Source organism: Rutilus rutilus, assembly GCF_951802725.1.
Source record: "Rutilus rutilus genome assembly, chromosome: 20".
NCBI classification, from domain to species: domain Eukaryota; kingdom Metazoa; phylum Chordata; class Actinopteri; order Cypriniformes; family Leuciscidae; genus Rutilus; species Rutilus rutilus.
In genome coordinates this window covers 12,187,756-12,200,709 of record NC_140225.1, presented here as the reverse complement: position 1 = coordinate 12,200,709, position 12,954 = coordinate 12,187,756, and the positions used below count along the sequence as shown (strand labels likewise).

The 12,954-nt window shown below is 39.5% G+C and overlaps 1 protein-coding gene across 4 annotated transcripts in view; it reads right to left on the bottom strand.

Moving 5' to 3' along the window:
- Positions 1–12,954, bottom strand: part of ndst2a (N-deacetylase/N-sulfotransferase (heparan glucosaminyl) 2a) — a 117,682-nt gene that overhangs the window by 24,774 nt on the left and 79,954 nt on the right. The window contains exon 4 of one of the 4 annotated variants that reach the window (XM_084390878.1): positions 4,764–4,858. The exons of the other annotated variants lie outside the window; for them this stretch is intronic. The gene's annotated coding sequence lies outside the window, so the exon portion shown is untranslated. The remainder of the gene's footprint in view (positions 1–4,763; positions 4,859–12,954) is intronic. 4 annotated transcript variants of the gene reach the window in all.

The following is a 12,954-nucleotide window of genomic DNA, read 5'->3' as shown; positions in this document are numbered from 1 at the left end:
GCCTGGGAGCACTCTAACCTCACTGACCAGTTCTACATTAGTTCAAAACATACACACAATCAAATACAAGTTCACACAAACAGCAGGTTTCCATCACAACACATTGTAATTCATGAGATCATAAAGATACACTCAGATCAGTGTACCTAATTCAACATTATATTATCTGTACGGTAAAGCAACAGGGCATGAGAGAAGGAAAGGCAGCCCTGAATCATTGAGTAGAATGGTTTCACATGGCATGTGCTGCTAAAGCCAGGATGAGAGTACTACTGAGCACTTCTCATCTCAGGAGAATAGCTTTCACATTTGAGTCAGAGAATGCAATCATGAACTATTCAGAGCTGAACTCGACCAGGAAATGATCAGGATGGCCATGCATATCTTGTGTTTATTACACTACTCTCGTCAGGAAACAAACATGCTTACAGAGTAATGGTAAACATGAGCACAGGAGGAAATAAGATGGGGGAGTGTGACTAAGGGAGGAAATAAGATGCAAAGGAGGAGAAAACAAGAACAAGAAGGAATAAAAGATGGTCAAGAAAGGAGATAAGGAAAAAGCAAGCGAGGCAGCAGAAAATCACTGCTAACTAATAAGCCTCCACTGTATTGAAGCAGAGTATGCATGTTTGAGTATTACATTTTCCCTCGTAGTGATAAAGTTAAGGATGATGGTTTAAATCTTTCTAATTTGCTTATTTAGTGCTCAGTTATTATTAAATATTATTTTTAATATTTATAATTAACAAAAGAACAGGATTTATTGAAATATGAATATTTTGTTACATTATAAATGTAGTGAATCCTTGCTCAATAAATGTTTATTTAAAAAAAAAAACTTTTTAAAAGAAATTTTAAACGATTTTTTAATGGTTGAGTATCATGGTTTCCATAAAAATATTAAGCTGCAAAAAACGGGTTTCAACATTGATACGAAATGTTTCTTCTGCACCAAATTAGCATATCAGAATGATTTCTGAAGGATCACATAACACTGAAGACGGGAGTAATGGCTGCTAAAAATCTCTCTCAGCTCTCTCATCATAGGAATAAATTATATTTTAAAATATATTAAAATAGAAAACTGATTTTTAATAATATTTCACAATATAAATTGTTACTCCATTTGAGATTAAATGTAGCCTTGGCAAGCATAAAAGAGTTATTTCAAAAGCACAAAAACATTTAATTATTCCAAACTACCAGTCAAAAGTATTCATTTTTTTAATAATTAAAAATGTGTGTGTGTGTATATATATGTGTATGAAACAGAGCTATTAATATTATAGTAAAATAGCTGTCTACTAGCTATAGCAACTTGCTGACCTCCAGCAATTTGAATGATGTTGGTATGAATATGCAATCCTGACATGAGAGACACGGAGATGAAGAGAATCAGGAAATTTATTAGAATTGTTCTGTTATTAGCAACAAAATGGAAAGTCTCGCATCAATATCCTGTGAGGCTGTGACACTACGATTTTCCTGGTAATACATAACGGTGTTATTGTGGCAGAATGAGGACAAAATGAAGGAGTGAGTAAATGTGAGACCATGTGTATGAGCAAGACAAATGACTGATTAGACAGGGCGTGAACAGGTGCATACAGATGTTATCACCTTGATATGACACACATACAGGCACATACCAAAAGACACACGTATTCACAAAAATATGGGAAACAATAAGTTTCCTGTGCTAATTTATCTATCCCACACTGAAAGTTAGGGGTGGGCGATATACCGGTAGACACGATTAACTGGTAGAAATTTGTCAACTGATAGAGTCTCTATCGCTGTTACGCTCATGTGACTTTGTTGTGCTGCACGGTCATGAAAGCTTATTATTTGCATGCTTTTTCAAGTGATTTTAAACCCACAAAGTGCAATAAGGAGAAAAAAACTAAAACAAAAAAAAAACTAATTTCGCTATATGCACATGCTGTCAGAGAGACGGTTTCTGAACGCTGTCTGAGAGACGCCATGCGCAGATGAAGCTGCTGCTCATAGAAAACGCACAAGTATATTGGATCCGTGCGTTTGGTCTCAAAGTGACAGCATCCAAATTTACCTACTGTCGTCTGTCATTAATGTTAATTAAACAAAAATAGAGAGAATCTCTCACTGCTCTTGACTGAATCACTTTTGTAACTTTCATAAGAATGAATGTATATTTAATTTACACAGTAAAGACTATGCAGGGCTTTTGTACATTTGATTACTTCGTACAATTTATGTAGTATTTCTTATTTCCAGTGCTTAAGTTTTTCAGGTTGGTCCATTTCATTTGTGCCTTTGTTCTATTGTAGCTAGTTTTCCTATATGTTTATAATTAGTTTCTTTGTTCTTTCGTTATCACGGTTTACTTGTCTTCAGTAGGCTTGAGAGTTTTTTTTTGTGTGTGTTTTTTTAACTTAGGCTAGTATTAGCTTTTATGATATTGAAAATGGTGATGAGGATGAGATTTCAATGGTATCAAAAATGTTGATACCATAAAAACTTTATTTAAAGTGATATACTGTATATCATTATTGTGAAATCAAATTACTCATATCCTGATATAAGATTTTGGTATCGCCCACCCCTACTGAGAGTGAAGCAAAATCACATTTGTGTGTCCCGTCAAGGTCGATTATGACAAACTGGGATTTACATGAAAAAGATGGGTTTAATCATATAATGGCATTTCACCGGGTTAGACCAGTGTTAAGTGTACATTGTAAGATTACCAACCAGGAGGGAACTAGTTCCCTGTGGTGCAGCATAAATTACCCCTCAAGACTGCCATGCCTCACATGACCAATATGACCTCTGATCCCCTGACCCATACTGGCTGAGCTTTTATGAGGGCCATGTGGGGTCTCAGGTTTTCATCACTTCAGTTTCTTTCTGCTCTAAACGAATTACGCCAGAACAACTTAATTTTTTGAGCTGTCAAGATACAGGAAAACCCTGTATCTTGACCGCTAACAGAAATCAGATACAAACTCAATCAAACCAGCAGCTGTGAAGTAAATGCATTAGCACTACTTTATCTATACCAAACTACATTTTTACAAATAAATAAATAAATAAATAAAGTTAAGGCTTTGTTACTGGTTGCCAAGGCACTGCTACACAGTTGCTAAGTTGTTTTTCGAGTGGCTTTTTAACATATTGCTATGTGGTTGCTAGGGTGTTCTGGGTGTTTGCCTAATGACCCAAGTCAAAAGAGTCCACCTCAAAGTCTCTATTATGTTGTGCTCCATATATATAGCTTCAATGGACGTCTATGTGATTTATTCACTCATATTACCATCAGTCTGAAGTCTTAGAATAGTGCAACTCTAGAATAGTGCAACTCTAGAATAGTGCAACAGTGATTTGAGGTTTCTTTCATTTCCTTAGCACAAATGGTGTGGGACACGTTACACACCAAATTTTAATACGTGTGGTTAGGGGTCTGTTTCAACCTCTAACCCCAACTATGTGCAAATAGTGATGCTTGCCTTGGCAAACAGCCTTAATTAGCCTACAGGAGTCATGGTGCAGTGTAAAAGTGACCAGCAGGGGGCTTCCACACACAATGCGCAGAGAATTAAGGTCTCTGGGCAAAGTGGAGGAGGGGGCTATCATTAGGCCCCAAGGTCATATTGTATTTGAGCCACAGGTGAGCAGGCCTCTGGGCATCATGGGCATTCTGCCTGTACAAACAAACAAACACACACACACACACACTTGCAAGAAAAACCAGACCGCTTCAATCAATACTACGTATAAAAAAAAAAAGGAGCACTTTAAACTGCTACTATGTGTGGAGAAATTTAATGAGCCTGCAGCTTACCTGCTACATCCAATTTTCAAGAAAAAAAACACACACAGCGCTTCTACAACAACAAAACAATTTAATAGCAGAAAAAAATCTTTAGATGGATTCAATCCTGTGGGAAAATTAACATGCAAATTATTTGTAGAATTTACAAGCTGTGGGGGACGGTTGAAAAAACAGCGCAGCTTATTTTTAATCAAAGGAAATGTTTTAAAACAGCTGGAGAGTGTGGCTTAATCTGAGCTATAATTTTGCATCCCTGAATTCGAGACGACAGCAGGGTGACAAACTCAATGCTTGCATGAACCACAAATGTTTGGGACAAAGAGATGAAGTGAGGACCCTCTCCTCAGCCTCTCTGCCCCAGCAACCCTAGGGTCAAGCCTTCCCTACCCAAACACCACAATGCTGACCGTCAAATTCCACAGGCCGCTGCCCCCCTCTGATTATTCACCATGAATAACACACCAAATAGACTCAACTCTAGTGCATGAAACGCATGCCGAACAAAAACCAAAGAAGAAAGGATAAAACTCCCCACCCCACCACCACCACCACTTGTCTTCTTTGTGGCATTTCTGATTTCAGCTGAGAGGGGAAAAACAGAAAAAGAAATCAGAAAACTAAAAGTCAGTTCCATTTTAATCTTCCTGCGAGCTGAACTCTGTCTATCAACTCTGTGAATTTCTTTTAGTGTGGATGGAGATAAAAGAGCTTTGCTGCTTTTCATCCCATTCAGACATCAATTGGGCATATGAAGTGCGGCTAAACTACGTCTTTAAAGTGTTTGTTTTACCCGTCCATTTCTCAGAGTGCTATGTGAGAATGAGGGCAGCGGTGCTGATAAAGCTCTGCTTGTGTTTGGCTTTTGAGAACACCGGCTTCTCTCTTTCTGCCTCTCTGAAAATAGTGCAAAAACAGAATGTATAATGAGTGACTGAAAAGGAATTACCCAAACTAAGCTGATTTACTGATGTGAGTTGCATGCTGAAGAGCTCTGGCAGGATTCACTGTCGCTGGCCGCTGATAATTCTTGCAGTGCAGTCTCTGTTAATTGTGGGATTACAGGACAGCAATTAGCGAGCCAGACTTAACTGGAGAGGACAAAGAGAGTAAATAACTAACACAACTGGGACAAGCTTAAATCAGCAGTCTCCAAATCTGGGTCACAGTTTTTTATGAGAGCTACCATTTTAGAATAAGATGCAACATCTTATGGTGACAGTCAGACAATTGCGTTACAAGGGTAAAATGATGTAGTGAGTCTGCTAACTTGCTGTTGTACCTGATGATTTTGGAATAAATTACTAGAGAAAATAGTGAAATTACAAGGGGAACTCTACACAAGTGTCAAGGAGTCAAACAGTCAACATCATATATGCAAACCTAGAAACTTTTGCTTTTGGACATTTATTCAAAATTTGCAAGTGTTGTTCATGCAGTCTACCACAAAGACTGATCAAACACTTTTTGGAGATTACAGGCTGGTTTTAAGAACTAAATGACCAGTTCCATTCACTAAACTCTATGGATACCTAGTATCTACATGTACCATAACACCTCTTTACCATAATGTTGAAAAAAAAAAATTGGAGGTCATAGACAGTTACAGTAAGTTAGGCGGACAAAATGGCGAATAACAACCGGCGAATGACTTACAAGCTTATCAGATTTGGCTGTCAGTCATTAATTTGTCTGTCATATGGTCAGCTAAAGAATAGGCTTCCTTATAATACATAAATTGGAATTTAAATTGAAATAGCCACATCCCACAGAAATTTTAATTGAAATGAACAAACGAATCAATCAATCAATCAATCAATCAATCAATCAATCAATCAATCCATCTATCTATCTATCCATCCATCTATGCTTATGGCCTATAAACCTTCACACTTAAAGACTTAAATTATTTACATCTTTACATCACTCAAAGCAACATTAAACGCTTGTCTTGACAAATCATGCTTTCCATGTAATAAATAAAAAAAATGAAAAAAAACTTATTTTAATTCTACCTTCTTAAAATTAAAATTGCAGTTCTACATTCTCAATTCAAATTCAAGAACTGAATCAAACTGGGAATGCCGCACAAGTCTCACTGAGGAAACAACTCCCTATGAGTGGCCACACAAGTGTGAGATTCATGACTCAGAGTAAAGTATGATCAGAAAGATCCTACTCATCTACACTTACTAACACTCTTTGATAATTTAACATCAAAAGATTTTGAGAGACCAGATCTTGTTAGGAATGACAACAAGCATTGCCACGGTGCAAAGGCTGGAGGGAAGCAGATAAAACGTTTCATTACAGAGAGAAGGAAAGAGTGATTAAAAAAAAAAAAAAACCTTCTATTAGCAGATTCCCACACTGAAAAATATTGAGGGCTAATCTCTCTCATTACTGCAGAATAAATATTTAACGATTAAAAATGGCACCTCATTAGAGGGGTGATTTGTCAAGAGAGCGCGCTGCAGTAGGCAGTCAGTCAGAGACGCCTCTCCCTCATTCTCTCGCAGGTGGCACCCGTGATGAGCCCACTGGCATCGGGAAGGCCGTGTCAAAATATTTGCATTGCTGGTGAGAATGGCATGCCTATCATCCCTGCTAATCCAAGCTCTGGAGCATCACCACAATACAGAAGTGCATGTGATCAAAGTCATAATATGTGTGTGAGATAAAGAGAGTGTGCAGGCTCAGTTGCTCAGTTCAACATGCTGGAAATGGTAAGTATATTTCAGTTGGCCAACATTGGTCTAGAGATATTCAGAGGGGTAGGGACTGAGAAAGCAGAAAGCTGCAGCGACAAGAATCAAGCTCAGGAGAGGCTGAGGACATGCCTGAGCTCCATTTACCTTGAGATCAAGTTGTTCCCGTACCGCAGCACCACACACGGCTGTTTGGTGAATAAACCTTCCGCTCCTGCATGCTGCAGAGTCGAGCAAACCCGGCCACCCACTGTGTGTGCGTGTGTGGGATGGGGGACACGTGCCTGTTCCGAAGGCAGAATGAAGGAATCTGACCACCTGTCTGCTGGATGACCCCCAGGCCTCCCTGATCTCATAAGTATGGTGTGAAAAAGGCTGTTCATGCTGACCACCATCCCTAGTGGCTGTACAGTAGTAGTTCACTAGTAGGTTTTCCTAATCGAATGCTATATCCAATGGTATCAAGCGGGCAAGAAAAAAAACTATCCTCAAAAACAAATGACTTCTGGTCTCTTTTCATTACAAATCGCTGCTAATGTGAACACCCTTAAAAGACTCGGAAAATACGATAGAGGCAGGGAGAGAGTGATAGGCAGAGCTGTGCATCATTATTGAGAAGTGAAGGATGAGCGCAGGAGTAGAGAGAGAGAGAGAGAGAGAGAGAGAGAGAGAGAGAGAGAGAGAGAGAGAGAGAGAGAGAGAGAGAGAGAGAGAGAGAGAGAGAGAGAGAGAGAGAGAGAGAGAGAGAGAGAGAGAGAGAGAGAGAGAGAGAGAGAGTGCCTCTCATTTGAAAACACAGAATTCTGAGTGTGCAGGCCAAAGTTTTAATCAAACCAGAAGAGCGGTACGGTCAGGGTTGGATACAACTGGGGGAATGTAACTACCATGTAAGTTTCAAAACGGTCAATCCACAGACAAATGCACAAAGCCTGCATAAAGTTGCGGTACCTTGTTTTCACAAGCAGTGTTGACTTCCGTGAAAATGTGACGTCAGAACTATTCAGTCACCGCCTTCAGTCACCACCCCGAGCACTGCCCACAGTCATTGCACAGGCTTCCGAACAACATTAATATAAGAGACCAGTGGCTAATGTTTATTTATTCGGAAATACCACAGCAATTTAGTTCGACCTTAACTGTCTGTTCTGCACATTTCACAAGTGACTGCTTCGTAAATCAGGCACAGTTCAATGGCGTTTTTTCAAAGAAGCTACTCAAAGATTCTACAGTCCCTACATTGTTGGGCCCGACCTCTTATTCGCAACCCGTAAATAAACTTCTAACACATTTTGTGTTACATTATGGAACCAGCATAATCTGAAATTATAGTTTGTAAACGGATATGCTAAATTGATGCTGATGTGTTGTTTTGTACAGTCTATGGTTGCCACAAGCTTTGATAGAATATCTGTTGGAAACAAGACAAAATATGTTGTTTGTTTTCCTAAATTACAGAAACTGGCCCTGTTGTTTTTATTGAGTTAAAGACGGTCAGACTGAGTTCACTCAGTCTCTGTGTCTTTTGTTTTGCTAACAGAAACTAATGTTTAGTGTACTTGCATGGGTACACATGGGAGTTTGTTTACAGCGTTAACGTTAAATCTATATGCAGCATTAATGTAATGGTAATTATAATACTCTTACAATAACACCGAAAGTAAAAAACAACAACAAAAAAAAAAACATTAATTACCATTTTGAAACGTCCTTTTGTAAGTGCGTTTGAGGAGGTGGTTGGTTGTCTCCTGTCGTCGCCGATTCGGGGTCTGAGTCCGGCTCGAACATATAAGGCCGGATCACGTTTCCCTCAGCAATGTCCATCATTACAGGTGTTTTATTTACCTTACTTGTGAGCATCACCAAACTTAACCATACCACTTAAAAATAAAGGTATAGCGGAGGATTTTCTTTTTCCGGGTGGATCATCAAGACTATTGGTCCTCCTAAGTGTCAATCATTCTGGTGATGTGTTTACGTAAGGCCGTCGTACGTGCTCGTGCACACGATTCACACGATGGCGTGCGCTCAAAACACAGGTTGGGCTTCCCACTGATGCCTCAGTCGCGAAGTTTCTACTCGACAGGTAAAGTTTGACATGCTATTTGGAGAAATCCACTTAAAATCACTGCTAGTAAAAGTTAATGTAAGCTATGATTAGCTCGTGCATGCTCTCTCGTGCACACGTTTAATAGGCGTTCCCTCTCGGGAGCAGGTAGAGTGTTGCGCATGTGCATTTTTTCAAAAAGTGGAGAGGGCAGTTCTTTTCTAAAATTCGGGAAAATCCTCCGCTATACCTTTAATATCAGCTATATTTATACATGTAACTAATTTCAAACATATTATTTTCAGCTTTATTTAAACCCTGGATTTGAAATGTGGATTCTAGAACTCCAATGTGTCGACTGGGTGATTAGTACATATACTATGAGGCAGCTTACTAAATAATAAAAAATAAAAAATAAAAAATGTATGGTGTTTTTAGCATGGATGATGTGTTCAGAGTTTACAAGCGAGTATTTAGACAGCACTAGTCTTTGGAGTACAGCGTGTTTCCACTTGCTGAGCATGAGAGAGAGGAAACTCGTCCTGAGGTTTGTCCTGAAAGCACAGGTCTGGTGGCAGATTTAGGACAGAGAGATTGCGGAGGTAGACTGTTGACCTCATCTGCCATTACACAGTAAAAAATTTTTTTACCATGGTATCGATGTCAAAATTCTGGCCAGTGAAAATTCTGAGTGACTAACTTTGGAAAACCACCAGCCACATTGGCTGGTGAGCAAAAAAAGTAAATTTCAAGGCCTGCTTTAACATGAGTAACTTGTAATGCAATATTCACGTATTTCGGTGAAAAAAAGTGCAATGAGTCTGAGCAGTAAGGGAATTAGTCACAGTCTATTGCACAAACTAGCTAATGCACCTCACGTTGTTGCTCAAAACAATGCGTCCTGGCAGCAGCATCACTGCTAATGTTGGCATGTACCATTAACTCTCAGATACGCTAAAAGAACTTGTTTACTTCTCATTTTCAAAATATACTTGCCTAAAATAAAAGCGATGAGCTTGTTGTTGTCTTTCCCTGAAACTCTTCTGAATAGTATGATGAAGTGAAACCACACTGTCAAAACACACTCAACAGAAGTTCCTCTCTACCCACTTCCAGTCAGAAACTTCCAGAACTTATTAAATAACCTTCAAATGTCTTTGAAGAAGACAAGAGAAGTGTCTTTTAACCAAGTACATCTCTGAGCAGAGGAGACCAGTCATCTTGAAAAGCCCTAAAAGTGGGATGCTATTTCCTCCTATCTTTATGCTTTCTGATGTCTGGCGGTGTGCAGACGAGGCAGCAGATTTGGAGAGTTGATGGCACTGTCCCTTAGTAATGTCCGTCCTCCTGGAGTGAAAGCAGGCTGGGTCGCTGAGGAGTTCACAGGAAGCTCTGATCAAAGGCAGCCCCTGAAGGAGCTCTGCTGAAGGGAGCACACATACCTACAATCGTCATGGTGGCACTCAGCTGCAATCTAGTAGAGGGTCTTACTGCCTTCCTACCTCTGTAACAAGAGCATTTCGCAAAAATAGTCATGAAAGGAGAACTTATCGTTTTTGATTTTCCAAGGCTCACACTGCCAGTGTTTGGAATTGATGACTGTATTTACTCAAATTCGTCTGTACATACTAGGGACGAGCTTGAGTATTTGGAAAGGATGCTAATGATCATAAAAACAATTTAGGAAAAAAACATTTAGTTAAGCATTAAAATTAAAATTCTGGCTGATAATTAGTTCATAATTATTTACAATGAATATTTTTCAAATGCTATAACTGAATTTAGGGTTCACAAGCACAACATTATAATGTACAGCATGACAAATTTACATAAAAAACCCTGGAAAGAGTGCACACACATGCACAGAACGGGTTTCTACAACTTAACAGACTGCAACTGAATGGAACAGAATTAAACAATTACACCATTTTGAATTCCATATTAAAATGAACAGTGCATGCTTATTTCAATATTGAAGTTAATCTGCAGCAAGTGCAGTGACATGCACTTTGAACGTTGCTTTAAGTTCGCCAGCTATGATTTCAGGTAATTTTTTATGCTTTAGGTTTGTAATAAAAGCATACAAGTTACTGAAAAAAAAACAACCTGATACAATGGTTTAATCTGACGCATGTACTGTAAATAGTCATTCCCCTCCCCTAATTTGCTATAACCTTGAGTAATGCGTGTAACCATTGTGACAGTGACAACGATAAATACTTCGAATTGCATCTTCAATGAATAAACATTTGATTCATATTGACACTTCGGCCCACTGCGTTCATCCTTCCATCCGTTTCTGTTCATGCAACAAATGAATTAAACTCGCTCTTGAAAATAGACTAAAAGTTAAGATTGTCTCCTCTTTTCCTCCTCCAACTCTTTTCTCTAATGCATTCAATAACATGCTTAATAACCGCTTTAAAGAGAGAAAGCAGAGACTGCAGAAAGATGTGTGTTTCAGAGCATATTTGTGCAAAGTATATATAGAGAAGGGAATGGTAAAAATCTATATATTCTTGAGCAATGTCACAGTGGCCAATCACAGCCAGATTCTGTCACCAGTGTCATCATGACATGGGTATTTAGAGCTTTCTAATTGGTCACACTGTGCAAAGACACTGAGAGAGGCAAAATGACAACTGACAATTGATCCACTCTCGCTGTCAAGTTACACTTCCACAAACCGCCCACATCCTCTACCCAAGGTGCTACAGTAATACAGTGCAACAGAAAAATGTAGTTTGAAATTCGCAGCTCCCTTTGGCTTTTATATGATAGCATGCTGCCACAGCTGGCCAATCAGTGGCAAACGCTGCCTCTGCGAACTCTTCATTTGTGTGAGTAGGCGTGAGAAAAAGCGACGGGGGGTGGGGGGTTGGGGTGTGCGTGTGTATCTGATTCTGAGAGCGACCTTGCTTTCTTTCTTTCTCTACTCCGTATTGTCATTCTGTTTCTCTGGCCCGGGGTTTAGGATCCTCCCACATCCACCACAAAAACCAAAATGCCTCTTTGCTCCAATTAGAATTTCTTTGGCGCAACTTCTCTGCAGTTATCTTTTCACTTTGTATCTGTCTGAGGAAGATGCTTGCCAGTATCCTCCATTCATGCTGTGATCAATCCCACCATGCACACAAAAGTCCTGGAGGACCCCACAAGCACAAACTTGCCTTTAAACTACGTCTCTTTCTCTCACGCCACACAAATACAGGCAGACATCATTATACAATTGAGGAGATGTGCATGCAAGGCCCCTCTGAATAATGAATCTTTCCTTACAGGGAGGTCTGAATTAGACAAATTAAACTGTAACGAACCTTTAGAGTAACGTCTTGCTGACAGAGCCCTCAATAGGAGGTAACGTCTTTCCCTCGCACTGGGTTTCAATGTCTAGGTGAGGAAGTTATCTCCGGAGGTACGCTGAGTTGGTAAGGTGCTTGCTTAATTGGCACAGAGCAGGAAGAAGGACAGGAGAGGAGACAGGGGGGTGGGGGTAAGGTTCAGGGGCCACGATTCTCTTCTTGGCAGAGCTGATGGTACTACTGGGACCACACACACATATACAGGGACACACAGGGGAGCAGGCTTTTGTTAAGCATTGTCACTTCACGGAGCAGGACACTGAAGCATTCATACCATCTCTCGCTCTCTTAAACACTCAGAATACAGAGGCTGCAGAATAATGACAATCATTCAAGTACACTAACATGCCCGCTTGCAAGAGTATGCCTGCATTTACACACATTTGTACACCCACACACAGCCAACACAAACAGCAAAACAGCAAGATCACCCCACACACACACACACACACACACACAATGAGCATGTTGATGGACCCAAAAAGAATTTCTATGAAAATCTCTACAGTTGTAATCCACAGGGATATCCAGACAGAGTTTCTGGGTGCACAAAATGTGATTTCTGCATACATTTGTCATAAAATGTGATCTGATCTTCAGTTAAGTCAAGAGGCTACGTAAACGGATAAAACAAAGAGAGACACATTTTCGTGCCTTTAACGAACAGTGTACACATTTCACAGAGTACAGTGTGGAAAAGTAGAGTATGAGAATCTCTAGGGTAATGACTTTCGCAAAAGCTAATTGGAGTCAGCTAACCTAGAGTTCAAACAATAAAAGTTGCAGCTGTTGGTCACATACTTTCTCCCGAAACTTTAATGAAAATGTAATGATGGAAAAACTAAGGGGATAGTTCACCCAAAAAAATCCCTCATGGCATTCCAAACCCATAAGACTTTCGTTTATCTTTGCAACCCAAATGAAAATATTTAATGAAAACCATTCAACTTAAAAACAAATCCAGATTAATTCTTTAATTTATCTAGATTTAATTTAGACTTTTGCTCAAATATAAACATCGATCAA